The sequence below is a fragment of the Gracilinanus agilis genome, chromosome 5, assembly GCF_016433145.1.
Source record: "Gracilinanus agilis isolate LMUSP501 chromosome 5, AgileGrace, whole genome shotgun sequence".
Taxonomy (NCBI): domain Eukaryota; kingdom Metazoa; phylum Chordata; class Mammalia; order Didelphimorphia; family Didelphidae; genus Gracilinanus; species Gracilinanus agilis.
In genome coordinates this window covers 246,754,336-246,771,205 of record NC_058134.1, presented here as the reverse complement: position 1 = coordinate 246,771,205, position 16,870 = coordinate 246,754,336, and the positions used below count along the sequence as shown (strand labels likewise).

The 16,870-nt window shown below is 34.7% G+C and overlaps 1 pseudogene; it reads left to right on the top strand.

Annotated features, from left to right (window-relative positions):
* The first annotated feature begins 216 nt into the window (after positions 1-216).
* LOC123250137 lies at positions 217-16,610 on the top strand (annotated as a pseudogene).
* Positions 16,611-16,870: the final 260 nt, after the last annotated feature.

Here is a 16,870-nt window from a genome sequence, read left to right as displayed (position 1 = left end):
TGTGACCTTGGACAAGTCAATTAACCCTAATTGCCTAGCCCTTACCACACTTCTCTCTTGGAATGAATACTTACTATTAATTCTAAGATAGAAGATAATTGTTTAAAAAGAATAATAATAACTTCTTCTCTCTATAGCATAGAAATGGGAGAGGGGCTTATGAGCCTATGGGCCAGTACAGGGATTGAGCAGCCTCAGCCCAAGGATGGCACTGAGATGAAAGTGAAGGCCGGGCTCTCCAAGCCTTCTAAAGGAAGCACTGTGGCCAAGCCGGAGCTTGTCAAGAAGCCCTATTGGAAAAGTAAAAAAAACAAACAAAAACCAAAAATAATAGAACAAGAAATTCTGGAAAAAATACCCCCAGGCAGCAACTAAAGCTTCCAAGAACCTGGAGAGTAAGGATGTGAGAGCCCCCCAAATTTGTGTACAACAGGAAGACCCTGCAGGAGCTGTTGAAACAGAAAACACCAGTTCCAGAAAATGTTTTTACTGTCTTTCAAAGAAATCCCAGAAAACAACCCAAAGACCACCACCAAAATGGCAGAAGTATTTTTAAAAAGAAAGAGCATAGTGATACAGAACTACCAGAGGTGGCAGGCAAAATAGGCCAAACTTCCTCCAAGGCCCTTATTTCTTTAGGATCTCTGAATGAAACAAAAGTTACCTTTCATAAAAAATGCAATGAAACAAAGGACAAAGGCAATGGAAGAGATACCAAGAAAAGAAAAAATGGCAGCCTTTACCAGAAAATAATGGACATCAAGCATGAGAAGAGGAAAGCAGTATTATTTCCTCCTCCACCAACAGAAGCAGACATCTGGTTTGATGATGTAGATCCTAAGGATATTGAAGCAGCCATTGGTCCAGAAGCTGCTGAAATACCCCAAAAAACTGGGTATGAAGGAAACAAATATGTGACTGTCAAAAGAAAGGGCATTTGAAGGCATGACCAAAGATGTAGGCATAACTGTGAGATGGTAGGAGCAGGATCAAATAGGGAATCAAACATCCTTGCCCAAGTGTCCATTGTGAACCAATTTTGAAAATGTGTTTATAACAGGTGTGTCAGGCCAGCAGAGAAAGAAACTGATTATCAGACAGATGTCAGTGGAATTTAACCTGAGGACATCAAATGGAGAAAAGTTTCAGGTTGTTCAAAATGAGGTGGCAGATCTGCTTAAGGGAATGATTCTAGTTTGATACATGCTACATAATGATTTAAAAAATCTACTTCTTGATGATCCCCAAAAGAAGATCTGGGATACACAGAAATATAAAATTTCAGAACACAAGTAAAGACTAGAAGACTCTCTCTGAAACTGCTCAGTCAGAAAATTCTTGGTATCAGAATACAGCAGTCAGAACACTGTTTGATTCAAGATACCCAGGCAGCAATGAGGCTTTACATAATGATTAAAAAGCACTGGGAAGACATTCATTCCTATTGAAAATGCTAGAAAATATAGATAGGAATAGAAGGACCTTTCCTAAAAATAATAAACAGTACATATCTAAAACCATCAGCAAGCATCACCTGCAATGGGGATAAATTAGAAGCCTTCCCAATAAGATCAGGAGTGAATCAAGGATGCCCATTATCACTTCTATTATGTAACATTGTACTAGAAACACTAATTAGCAATTAGAGAAGAAAAATGAATTGAAGGGATTAAAATAGGCAATTAGGAGACTAAACTATCACTCTTTGCAGATGATACGATGGTCTACTTAAAGAATCCTAGAGAATCAACTAAAAAATTAGTGGAAATAATCAACAACTTTAGCAAAGTTACAGGATACAAAATAAACCCACACACATCATCATCATTTCTATATATTTCCAACACAATTCATCAGCAAGAGTTAGAAAGTGAAATTCCATTTACACTCATCCTAGACAATATAAAATATTTAGGAATCTATTTACCAAGACAAACACAGGAACTATATGGACACAGATACAAAACACTTTCCACATAATTAAAACTAGATCTAAATAATTAGCAAAACATTAATTGTTCATGGGTAGGATGAGCTAACATAATAAAAATGACAATCCTACCCAAATTAATTTACTTATTTAATGCCATACCTCTCAAACTACCAAAAAACATTTTTACTGTATTAGAAAAAAATGATAACAATGTTCATATGGAAGAACAAAAAGATCAAGAATATTAAGGGAATTAATTAAAAAAATATGAAGAATTGGGGCCTGGCAGTACTGAATCTTAAACTGTACTATAAAGCAGTGGTCATCAAAACAATGGTACTGGTGAAGAGACAGAAGGGAGGATCAGTGGAATAGACTTAGGGCAAATGACCTCAGCAAGACAGTGCATTATAAACCAAAGAGTCCAGCTTTTGGGACAAAAATCCACTATTTGACAAAAACTGTTGGGAAAATTGGAAAACAGTATAGGAGAGATTAGGTTTAGATCAACATCTCACACCCTACACCAGGATAAATTCAGAATGGATGAATAACTTGAATATAAAGAAGGAAACTATAAGTAAATTATAGTGAGCACAGAATAGTATATTTGTCAGAGGTTTGGGAAAGGAAAGATTTTAAGACCAAGCAAGGGATAGAGAATATTACAAAATATGAAGTGAATAATTTTGATTACATTAAATTAAAAAAGTTTTTGTACAAACAAAACCAATGCAATCAAAATTAGAAGAGAAGTAACAAATTGGGAAAAAATCTTTAAAACAAAAACCTCTGAAAAAGGTCTAATTACTCAAATTTATAAGGACCTAAATCAATTAAACAAAAAAGCAAGCCATTCCCCAATTGATAAATGGGTAAGAGACATGAGTAGGCAGTTTTCAGATAAAGAAATCAAAAATATCAATAAACACATAAAAAAGTGTTCTAGATCTCTTATAATTAGAGAAATGCAAATCAAAATAACTCAGAGGTACCATATCATACCTAGCAGATTGGCTAAAATGACAACAAAGGAAAGTAATAAATGCTGGAGGGGATGTGGCAAAATTGGGACATTAATGCATTGCTGGTGGAGTCGTGAACTGATCCAACCATTCTGGAAGGCAATTTGGAATTGTGCCTAAAGGACTTTAAAAGACTGTCTGCCCTTTGATCCAGCCATATCACTGCTGGGCTTGTACCCCAAAGAGATAATAAGGAAAAAGACTTGTACAAAAATATTTATAACTTCACTTTTTTGTAGTAGTAAAAAATTGGTAAATGAAGAGATGCTCTTCAATTGGGGAATGGCTGAACAAGTTGTGGCATCTGTTGGTGTTGGAATACTATTGTGCTAAAAGGAAAAATAAACCAGAGGAATTCCATGAGAACTGGAACAACCTCCAGGATCTAATGCAGAGCAAAATGTACAGAACCAGAAGAATATTGTACAAAGGAACTGATACACTGTGGCACAATAGAATGTAATGGACTTCTCTAGTAGTAGCAATACAATGATCTAGGACAATTCTGAGGGATTTGAGAAAGAATGCTTTCTACACCCAGAGAAGGAACTGTGGGAGTAGAAACACAGAAGAAAAACAATTACTTGATCACATAGCTCAATGGGATATGATTGGGATTAGAAAAAAAATAAAAAGGAGGATAGGGAAATAACTGGGTGCCAGACAAACTGGGGACACTCCCACACCTCATAAAGGGAAGGACTGACAAGTAAACCTAGAATAACAAGTAAGGCATGTGAAGTTTGGGAAATGGCAGTTTGTCAGTTAACTGCCAAACCTATCAGCCAGGGAATGGCACAGATATATTTAGCTTCAGATTGTGGGATCTTTATGGAAAGAAGGAATCAAGAAATGAAAAAACTGCTTTATTGATGTTATACTTAAAGGATAGGTAATGAGGGAAAGGTCACACTAACTCTCATCAACTGTAAACAAACTCAAGGGTTGAAAGGTGGGACACACTACACTAACACTAAAGCAGTTAGTCAGGACAAACCTGGCTGGTTAGACGGGGAAAGAGGTTTCTCACTGATGAGTCCACTTCAGCTCCACCAATGATCACAGCTTTCACAGGAACTCAAGTATTACCGCAGTTAATCCACAAGGGTAGATGAAGTCAAGGAGATGAAATCAACTGCATGTCCACTATGCAGATCTTACTTGTATGCTCAACTTGATTTTCCTTCATTGGATAGATGTTTCTTGCTGGAGACAATCCACTTTCCCCAGGCTCTTCACTTAAACAGTTAAGCCAACCAATCCAACTGCCATTAGCCACAGAATCACTCAGGAAAACTCCCCTTCACTTACCACTGTTCCATGATTGGAATTTTCAGGTCTTGCCTGACAACTCTGGCTGCTACCTTACTTTAAATCCTAATTTCCTCATAACAGGATATAGACTCTAAACAAACATTCTATTGCAAATATTAATTATATGGAAATAGGTCTTGATCAATGATGCATGTTGAATTGCTCATTGGCTACGGGAGGGGGGCTGTGATGAGGGGAGATAATTAACATGAATCATGTGACAATTGAAAAATACCCCAAAAACAAACAAACAAACAAATATATAAATAAATGGATTTTTAATAAAGAAAAAAAAGCCACTGTGAATGAACCATCAAATATAAACTACGAAGAGAAAAAAAATGGCAAAGTGTAACTGAGCCCTTCTTGTCACCATTTCTACTGTCTACCCTGCCTGCTGCCTTGTTCCTCAATAGCACAGTCATGTTCCCAGAAGAAACTGAGCAGGGGCTTCCTGAAGCAAGGGAGGGGCAAGATATTCTCTCAGCTTACCATCCCTATCCTCCCCCAACCCTGTTTGTTTGTTTGTTTGTTTGTTTTTTCTGAACTTGTAGTGCCTGGAATCAGCATAGATGAAATATTCACAAGGATGGGAACTTTTTGGAGAAGCTTTCAAACTTGTAGCTACAGAGGATGGATACTACTAAAGGAAAATTTGACCCTCCCCAGATACAGTCTCTCTTGCCCTGGAGCTTATAGTCTCTTATTTACATTCCTATCCTGTGCTCCAGAAGTCAGGGTTAGTGTCCAAGTTAATAATAACATAATAATAACATAAGTGAGTGGGGGACTTTGTGAAACCAAGACCTTTGCTTTGGACACAATGAAGAGTAGAGACTGGTTCTGGACTTCAGTGAAACTCTGCATCCCTGACTAATCCATCAACCAGAACACTCAAAATCAAGAAGTAATTTTATTAGCACATGCAATGATATCATTTTCTAGACAAAAGTCTGAGAACTTGCATGATAGAAGGCTAAATAAAGTATGTAACTAGCTTTTTAAATAGGAAAAAAAAGAGTTATAATAGACATCAACCTTATGGAATATAGTGATGTAAATAAATACTCCTGTGGTATACAGAGAGATATAGGTAGATATAGTTCAATAAAGTATTCTACTCAGTGAGAAAAGTGCTATCAGTTTAAGTTACTCCCTCAATTCTCACTTAAGCTGACAATTTGAGCACCCAGAGCATGACACTACAGCTCTTCATAGGATTCTAGAGGAAAATATTGGGAGGTTGGGGGTCTCAGGAGATTATCTTTTTGAATAGGTTTTCAGTGGTACCATACTCTTGGCTCATAGGCTGCAAATTTGCCACAAACCTCCTGAATGTGACCTCAATTACATTAAAGTGTAATTGGGAAAAGTTTGACAAAATAATAAAAATGCAGTACAACACAGTTAATGTTAATTTGTGTTTTGTCACTCAATATGTGGCCAACAGGGATCCATTTCTATTTGGTTTTGATATTACTGATATAGCTCGTGGGCTCTACTAGTGTATTCACTATGAACATCATCTGGCACCAATGAGTTAGCAGATATTTGGTATTTTGAAAGTGGTATTTACTAGAGTGATATTTTAAGGATATTCATAGAAACATTTTTCACAAAAGCCTCCAACACATTATCTCTCAAGTACAATAAGTCTAAAAAAATGGACTCTGGCTTAGAGGGTACTTTTGTCGACGGAATAGCAGAGTCCAAAGAAATTCTTTTGCTAGGATTCACATTAGGGTTCTAATTAAGTATGGCATATTTCCCCCCTTTCTGGGCTCTTCATTATCCTAATATTCTAAGAAAGAAAAACTGAAGAAGAAAACATATTTGGGTAACAAAATAGCTTATGTAATTGGAACATAGATTTAGAGGGGGGAAAAGAGACTTAGGAGACTATTTCATCCATCCCTGCTTTATTACAAAGGAAGAAATAAAAGTCAATGAATGTGTCTGAAACAAGGTTTGAGACAATGATTTTAGCAATCCTCGAACCCAAGTCCACCGATTCTGATATTTTATTTTCTCTTGGACCATATCATTCAGTTTCTATACTTCATGCTGATTTACTAAAATGGAGATGAGAAAAATGACAAATGCATGCATGGAGCAATTTGTCAAAAGATTCTAGCAGCCATCCTTGTTAGCATGTGAACTGTGCACTTACCATCATTTCTTGACATAAACTTAGAAATGCAAATAATGGCCTCTGCAACTGTTTAATTATCAGCAGGACTGACCAGTTACATTCTCAGAATGAAGGACGAACAGCTAATTGACCCTGCAGGTGCCCAAGAGTTCCTACGGAGTTTCCATTTTCACTGCAATTATATGTCTGTGCAAATTTTCTCCTGCCAATTATTGCACTTAAAAAAAAAACCCTGAGTATCTATTATCTTTGCATCTAGGAAGACGGTAGAAAGTTCTCTAAACAATGCAATTAGTCCAGGACAGACAATTAAATCTGCTACTTAAGTAGAAATCAGAGAGCATGAGGGACTAGTGATAAATATTCACAAACATGTCACAATTACCCAGAAATCACAGGACAGTGAAACGTTTTTAATACACAATGCAGGCAGTCATATTATTAAACTTAATGGCATCTGAAAAAGGATAGCAAGCTCACAGGTTTGAGATTGTAATGAGATAAGCTTACAGCCTGATCAGCTTGCATACAAATCATCTCATCTGAATAAAATTAATGTTGAATTTTTTATATCTCTCTTGCAAGAAATGTTGGTTTATCCTTAATTTCACAATCTTTTATTATATCAAAAATAAGGGGGGAAAATTTAGGCTAGAAATGACAGATCAATGGAGAAGTGGGGTATAGTGGTACAATATACAGTATTTTATGTTCTTGCTCCTGAACCCTAAGGATTTAGTTTTTGAATAGATCAAAAAAAGGCTAAAAATGTATTCATTTCATATGTGTCATGTGAAAAATCTAAATAAAAGTTTAAGTGATGATTTTGGAGACATTTCACTTTAAAATATATTCATGGCTTTCAGAAGGAGAATAAGAACAAGAGGCTAACAAAATAGTTGTGTGATGAATGACACTAATGGGATTAATTTTTCATTTAAGAAATCATTTTATTTTAATATCTTGGAGAACAAGAAACACTAGTTTTCAGAGTTATCAATATGCTCAATCACTTTCTGATTTGTAGAGGTAGGCTGTTATTATACATTGTTTTGTAGACCTGAAATAAAGAAGTCCTCTGTTCAAATCCTTCCTGCACTAGCTGTGGGGATAGGGGACAAATAACTTCTGTTTTGTAAACCCACGTTCTTCATTTATAAACTAAAGAGAGTAGCATTTTAGGATCTAGTGCCTGGGATTGCCACCAGAATAAAATACAATCAGAAAAGCAAAGTGCTTTCTTTCTAGCTTTAAAATGCTGCATGAATATCAGTACCTATTATGATTTGGATATCTAAACAATAAATATTTATCTTTTGGCTTGTTTCTGAAATTAATGTTTAGAATTGATATTAAAGAATCAAGAATCTCCCCTCTCTACTTAATAACTACATAGTGTTGATTTACTAACCTTTCATACAATCCGCTGTAGTCTTTCGGGATTACAAAATGATGACATAACATAGTATGAAGTCTAGTAATAGAGTCAGGGAGCTGTTGGTTTCAATTGTGCCTCTGGTATAAACTAGCTGAATGGCCCTGGATGAGTAAATTGACCTCTCTCAGTCTGTTTCCTGAAGTAAAAATTGGGATGAGCCTATTTGAAGTATCTACATCACAGGGTTCTTATGAGGCTCTAATATGATAATGCATACAACACTCTGCAAACTTTTCTGCCGGGTATAAGTGTTTCCTATTATTATCACACCTTTCTTTTAAAGGATGTCTTTTTTTCACTCTTACCTTCTGCCTTAGAATCACTACTATGGATTGGTTCCGAGGCAGAAGAGCTGTAAGGGCTAGACAATGGGGGTCAAGTGACTTACCCAGAGTCACACAGCTAGGAAGTGTCTGAGGCAAGATTTGAACCCAGGACATCCTGTTTCTAGGTCTGGCTCCCTAGTTACTGAGCTACCCTGTTGCTCACAAAACTTTATTTGTTCACATGTCCACTCAATTCCTCCAAGAGATGTTACCTTACACTGCTCTATCTTACTCCAAATTCACCCTACTCTGCCCTTCCATGTCCAGTTCCGTAATGTTTAAACTGCTTTTTTTAAACATCTCACAGCTCCTGATTTCTGCTTCTTGTTTTACCTTTCCCTTCTTTGCCTCATACATCTCAGTGTGACTAAGGGCTTCTCTATAAAGGTGGGCAGCGTTCTGGAGGTACTCATCTGATACTAAAGGAGATTTTAAAAAAATCTCGAAATGTTCAGTCCTCCCAAAATAAACAGCAACCTCGGTGCTGTACTATCAACATGTACATAACCTTTCCTCTGCCCTTCCCTCCCCTGTGGGATATCTCCTGATCACATAGAAACTCACTGACAGCTGAAGATATGTAGTCTTGGAATAATGTAGCTACATAAGCGTAACTGCTGCAAGAATATCTGAAAATCAGATGGAAAGAAAAAAGTCCCAGAAGGCAATCACTGAAAAATCGTTTCGATGCTCCAGCTTATTGTAGGCCCTTCAACTTCTTTTTCAATAAAGGCAAAGTCTGTGAAGGTTGTCTTACCCAACAGAGATCACTACAACACAAGACAAATATTGGAAAACTTGCACTCCTCACATAAAGATTGTTCAACCAAAGCACCAGACTTAATTTTTTTATATAATAATAATTATCTCTATCAAGCAATTCAACATTCATTATCTACGTGGAACAACAAATCCAGTGATATAGGCAATGTAGTCATTATTATACCTATTTTATAGACAAGAAAAACAGGACAAAAATGGTTAAGTGGCATGGTTATTGCCATCATATTAGTAAACATTAGAACTGGGATGTTAATTTGATTCTCTCTTGCCTCTGGGCCCAGCTTATTTTCCAATACATGAGGTAATCATTCTATTCTCCAAACATAAGCCCTGCAATGAAAAATGGAAATCATTTTGGAAATAATATAAATGGAAATTATAAAATAAGAATTTGGATTGTGAGTTTTAAGGTCCAAAGAAGATATTTTAATGTGTGTATACATACATATGCTTATACACATAAATATACACACATATATGTCTCTTCTTTGAAGACATAGGTAGACAGTGGATGTGGAATATCATATATTAAGTCAGACTCATTTGATACACTTGTATTTTCTTTCTCTCTATTATGTAACTAGGATTGGACTCACATAGAGAAATCCTAATACAACTCATCAATAACAGGTCAAGTTGCCCAGATAGTAAAAGGACTCATCATCTGTACATAAGAACACAGGTATGTATCAGAGGCAAATCTCGAATCCAGTTGTTCTCACTTCCAAGACTAATCTACCTACTACTTTTTTTTTAATTTTTTATGTCTTATTTTTGACCTTTTATAGATTTTTTGTTTTACATTATTTTAATTGCTTTACCGCTTTCCTTTCCCCATTTAAAGTTAAACCTTGGAACAAAGAATAAAAAAAGAGAAAAACAGTTTAGTAAAACTAATCAATGTATTAAATGAATCTGAAAATTTTGACAATAGAATTTCTAATAGATTTACAGAACACACTATAAATACTATGTCATTTGCTCCTCATAAAAACCTTAGGAGGTCAGTACAAATTTTCATCCCTATTTTGCAGATGAGGAAACAGAGGCTGAGAAAGGTTAGATAATTTTTCCAGTTTAAGACAGGTTATAATAATTTTAGATAGTCTTCAAATTCAAGTCTTCCTGACTTCAACTCCTATAGCTCATCTACTAGATGGCTCTGATCACACAAACTGAGGGAAGTGATGCAATTTATTCAGGAAGAGGTAACCCTCAGTATTTAGACTAATTAAGGGAAAAAATGATCCCAAATGTGCAAAAGAGAAAGAACCTGATACTAGAAATACATTTCAACAAGATATAAGTTTAGAAAATAACAGAAATAAAAAATAAAAATGTGTGAAGACTCAAATGAAAATGTGAAATATTCTTTGGCCCAAAATGAAACATTTAAAAAGCTCCAAAAAAGATAGAAAAACAAATAAAAAAATTAGAAAAAAATTAGAAAAGGAAATTATAGAAAAAATCAACAGCTTAGAACAAAAACTTACTGAAGAAAGCAATTTCCTAAAAAAGAAAATGCAATACTTTAAACAAGAAAATAACTCCCTAAGAAAAAAACTACAAAGGCTAAAAGAAGAAACTGGAATCCTAAAAATTATGTTGGACAAATGAAGCTAATGACTCCATGACACACCTGGAAACAAAAAAAGGAGTTCAAAAGAATGAAAAAAAATAGATGACAATTTGAAATCTCTCACTGGACAAACAGCTACCCTAGAAAATAGATCCAGGAGGATAAATTAAGAATCATTGGATTACCTGAAAGCCATGATAAAAAAAGAACTTGGATAGTACATTGAAAGAAATATCCAGGGAAAACTGCCTTGACGATGTGAAGAAGAGGGGAAATTGAAATTGAAAGAATCTGCCAATCACTTCCTTAAAGAAATTTCAAATTTAAAAATCTTAGGAGTGTTTTAGGGAAATTTTAGAAAACTCAAGTCAAGGAGGAAATATTACAACATGCAGGGGAAAAGAAATTCATATTTTGTGGAACCACAATGATTGCACAGGACCTATCAGCTTCTACACTAAATGATTTGAATGCATGGGATATGACATTCAACAAAGCAAATGATCTAGACCTGAATCCAAACATTGCCTACCTAGCAAAACTGATTATGATTCCAGGGGAAGAAATTGAAATTGAATGAAACAGAAGAATTCTAGGCAGGACTGTCAAAATGTCCAGATTAAAAAAGAAAATTAAATGATCAAATTAAACATTCAAAAGAAATGTAAAAAGTGAAAAAAAAGAAAAAAACTCAGTGGAATCAGTGGATTCAAACTAATCAAATCACTGCATGGGAATGTAGTAACTAAGATACTTAAGATTTCTAAAGTATATGAAAAGCATATGAGATACCTAAATATTTCATATGCTTAAAGTAATCAAGCAAAAATGGATTTAAACTGAGGACATTCCTTCCATAGGAAAGTAATAACTCAAATACTAGATATATTTAAGACTACTTAAGATAACTTTAAGGAATCGAAAGAAACATGGGGTTTAAACTGATTACATTAAGAGTAAAAAAGGTGATAATTAAGATGCTTATTTTATAATATTTAAAGAACCTAGGATACCTAAAGTATTTAATATGCTGGGTCTCTGCCTCCACTTCCTAGAAAGATTTAGAGAGAATCCACTGAATCTGAATATTCTTGATGAGGGGAAGCTTACACTAAAGTCTGAGGAAAGTCTTTATGCTATCAACATCTTAAGGGTCAATTGAATCAGCAGGGTTAGAGGACTCTCAGAGCCCTCAGCCCTCAGACCATCTGTTAAACTAGTAACAACTCAGAAAATAATCTGAAAATAACATCAAGGAAGAACTGAAGTTTAGGAGGGTACTCCAACTTCCCAGAAAACACAGCCTACCTATAATTAGATAGGAAAAATGAGCAAACAACAAAAAAGCACGTAACTCTAAAGACTTTCTATGAAGACAAGAGCAAGGTACAGACACAGGAAAGGAAATACATGCAAAGTCCAAAAGAAAAATACGGGTTGGACATAGAGACTGGAGAGTTCAAAAAAGACTTCAAAAACCAATTAAGAAAGACAGGAAAAATGGGGAGGAGAAATGAAAGCAATGCAAGAAGAAATGTGCCAATTAAAAAAGGAAAACCAAAAAACTGACAGAGGAAAATCAGATGTTAAAAATAAGAATTGACTATCTAGAAACTAATGATCTAATTAGAAATAAAGAAAAAATAAAGTAGAATCAAAGGAATATAAAAAAAGGAAAACATGAAATATTTTATTTAAAAAACAATAGACTTAGAAAATAGATCCAGTAGAGACAATTTTAGAATTATTGGACTACCTGAAGTCCATGATCAAGAAAAAACCTTGGACATCATATTACATGAAATTATCAAAGATAACTGCCCACAGTTCCTTGAACAAGAAAATAAAATTGTAATTGAAAGAATCAACAGATTGCCTCCAGAAAGAAATCCCCAATTGACAACTTCAAGGAATGTAATAGCTTAATTCAAAAGCCACCGGGCCAAAGAGAAAATACTTCAAGCAGTCAGAAAGGAATCATTCAAATACCATGAAGCTACAATCAGGATCACACAGGATGTGGTGACTACATTAAAGGAGTGAAAGGCATAGATTATGATATTTAGGAAGGTGAAAAATTTGTATTTACAACCCAAAGTCACCTACTCAGCAAAAGTGATTATATTCTTTAAGGGGGGAAATTGAGCATTCAAGGAGATAGAAGATTTCCAAGCATTCTTGAGGAATGAGCTAGACCTAAACAAAAAATATGAAGTCCAAACACGAGATACAAGAGAAGCCCAAAAAGGTAAATAAGAAAAAGAAAATTCAAGGGTCTTATGAAGGTCAAAAGATTTATATGTCTACATGGCAAGATGATTTCTGTAATTCTCAAAAATAACTCTTAATAGTAGAGGAGATAGAAGGAATTTACTCAGAAAGAGGGTGGAGAAGTAACCTGATTATGATAATATGATATATGTGAAGATATATGATGATATAATGTATATTTAATGTGATGGTATGGAATGATATGTATGTCATGATATGTATGCATATGCATGATATGTAAAAAATCAATCAATGACTGAAAGAGAGGGCTGTTGCTCTGAGAGAAAATGGAAGGGAGAGATATAATGGGGTAAATTATATAACATAAGGGGAGTGAAAAATCATTATAGAGAGGGGAGGATGATGGTGGTGACAGGAAACGCTTAAACTTTACACTCATGATAACTACCTCAGAGAAGAAAAAACAAGTATACGCAGTGGTTTATAGAATTATATCAACCTACAGAAAAGTAGAAGGGGAATAAGACAAGAGAAAGGGAGGCAATTGAAGGGAGAGGGAATTGGGGGGGTATAAAAAGCAAAATATTTTTTAGTTTAGTTAGCAGGTCAGTGGAGGAGTTATTTGGAGGATAGGAAAAGCTGTGAGTCATTCCTCATGTGATGCCCTGCATGCAACTTAACTCTACCTTTGCTTTTTTTTCTGTTTTCTGTTTGTTATTTGAACATTTTTTTTAGCTGAAAGCCTTTGAATATATCCTCAGATAGTTAAACTGAATTCCCTCATGTACAACTTTTTATAGAAAATAAGAACTTAGAGATTGAGTGATAGAGATGGATTCAATTTACAATTTATCATAAAGTATATGGATTCAGAGATAGAGTACTTCATGTGCAGCCAAAGAAGAATCCAAATACCACCTCAGTTCCTTAGAAGTTGTGTATTCATGGGCAATTGATTTAACCCCTGAGGCTCAGTTGTCCTATTTATAAAAGGGGGCAGAATACTTGCCTTACTTATCTCACAAGCTTGTTGAAAGTGACTGTTGTCTTTAAAATGTGACACAAATATGATTTATTATTATAGCTTAACCATTATACGAATCCAGAATAACTGAATAATTACCGGTGGTTTTGCATTTTATCTGTGTATTTTGTTCTGAATCCAAACTTTTACAGGACTATTTAATCATGATGGGCCTATATAAGAAAAGAAAGGCATTGTGATTTCATAGAGATTTTGATTTGGTCTGGGATTTTCCGTTATTATTTTCCAGTTAAGGAGGCTCTCTTTATCAGTGCAAGTCAGGACCTTAGCTAACTAGTAAAACTATAAGAAAAGATCTCTCCAATCTTCTACTCTCCATGGCCTGGTTCAAGACAAATATGTCTTCCAGGGCCCCTGTCCATACTCCTATCTTTTTGGTGACTCCTACCTACTGTGAAGTTGGATCACTTTGTTCTTGGAGGATGAACATATCCATCTTCTAGGAGGCTGAATCTTAGGGGCAGACTTATCTTTCACTCAATGAACATCTCTCTAATCACTAATATAATGGAGGACTCAGTGATCATTAGTCAGGATTCCATTTCTTTAAACTCTCTCCCTCAAGCATTCTGAACCCTATTAGCTGAAGTGTACAGATTGTTGTTCTTTCTTCTCTGCCTCAAGCCTATCTATCTCAATATGTCTTATAATATCCCACTCAAAATCTATCCACTCCCTACACCTCTTGAATACCTGGTACATAAGTAATGTTTAACTTTTTATGTTAAATTTCTTCATCACACTTCCATTTTCTGTTCTAGTACCACAAAAGATGGAGCATTAGGTCTACAATCAGGAATACCTGAGTATAAATCTAGTCTCAGCCACTGAAAAGCTGGAAAAATTATTTAGCCTCTGTTGGCTCAGTTTTTTCATCTGAAAAATGGGAAGAATAATAGCACCATTTCTTAGAGTTGGGAGAGTATAAAATAAAGTAACATTTATGATGTGATTATAAATTTTTAAGCAATATATAAATACTAGCTATTTTTATGTACCACTGAGACAAGGCTCTCTCTCTCTCTCTCTCAACAACATAGTTTCCATAATCACTGATTCAAGGGTTAGTTACACTTTTATGATATTCTCTGATTCACTCACCATGGTAGAGGATGAAGCCTATAAGTGGTTACTTTTAAAGCCTCTTTAGATCATCCACAACAAACAACCTATCTTCCTTTCAGATTTACTTTGTCTAAATGTATCACTCAAGCCAATTTTTATATAGTAACTTCAGAAACATTCCTTCTTTCCTCAATTAGTCCACTGACAATTCACAGAGCTTCTTTCATCCTAAATTCCTTTCCTGATTGCAGGAAGCAGATTTCAATATAGATTCTCAATACCTGGACATTGTCCCCCATAATCTCTTTCTTTAAATCATCCCACAGCAAGAAGTGACCCTTCTCCTTGTGAGGGAAATCATTCCATATGCTTTGTTGATCCTAGCTCCTCTGACTTTTCAATAGATCATCCCATTTTTAATCCCTATTATTCTTTCTCTTATCTGAAATCTCCCTATCCTATTGCTCCATTCATACTGGCAAACTCATGCCTTTTTCTGAACCAATTAAAAAAAAATCTCTACCTAGCCCTACATCTCTCTTCCTATATCTTTCTTTCTCTTTGATAAACTCTTTCAGAAAGTCCACTACAATTATTCTCTTCTTTTCTTCTCCCTAATTTTAAATCTCCCTCACTTTAAACTGAAAATGACCTCAAATTATTAATGGTTTTCTCAGTTACCACAAATGAGTGTCTTTTCGTAGTTCTGATCATCCTTGAATTTTTTGGAACACTTAAAACTATTATCAAAAACTGAAAATTTCCCCCTTTCTATGCCTTTATAAAATTGTTCTTTCTAGATTGTCCTCCCATATTCTCTATTTCTCTTTTTTTCAGGTTACTTTTCTGGTTCTTCATATCATGTCTTTAACAGGTATCCCCCAACTCTTTATTATGAGCAGTGTTTTTCTTTTCATTATATAATATCTCACTTGGTAAACCTATCAATACCTACACATATAATTCTCTCATCTCTCTGTAGCTGATAGCATTTTAGGTATATACAGTGTTTTAAACATATTATCTCATTTTATCCTTGTAATAACTTTTTGAAGTAGGTCTTATTATTATCTTCATGTTATAGATGAGGAATCTGAGGCAAGACAGAGGTAAGGTGGCTAGTATCTGAAGTTAAATCTGAATTTAGGATTTCCTGACTCTGTTTCAACTATGGCCCCTGTTTGTCTTAGAGATCAGGAACTATTTTTCTTTGTACCCCCAGTATATAAAAGAAGAACTTAGTAAACACTGGCTGACTGACTTTTTTGTAACTTATAAACATAGAGATTTCCTCATATGCTGAGATGTCAAAGGTAGTGATACAACCTCATTATTTTAGAGGTGAGAGTAGAACCTAAGACTTTTTAGCTTTGAGACCAACTCTTTATCCATTACTCCATGTTTCCTCTAAGAAAGAATTCAAAATAAATTAGTAAAATCATAAGATTAATATACACAATCATGATGATAATGTAAATTAAGATAGTCTAAAAAGGACATTGAATTCAAAATAATTGTAATAAGCAATTTTTTTCATAGAAAGCAACTGATATACTTCCCTCCTCAATCAGAGGTATGAGACCACAGAAGTAAGCTATTAATACATTTTCTGAAGTTCTCTGTATTAAGTTGCTTTTCTTAACTATTTTTTCTTTGTTACAATTTTAGGGCAGGTTAGAAGTGGACTAATTGTATCCAGCAATGACTATGATGTATAAAGAGCATCAATAACATGTATTTTAAATAACAACAACAATAACAAATAGACCAATGTCAGAAAAATTCATGTAACATTCAAAATTTGATCATTGATATTGACATTACTTTAATGAAAATGGAAATTATTCTGGGAATGCAGACAGAATCAAGATTAATTGATTCCTATACTTCTCAGGCTTAAATATCTGTTGGTTGCCCTATTTTCTCACTTATGCCAGTTGGTTTTAACCATGACCTAATAGCTATATTATAGGTCAAT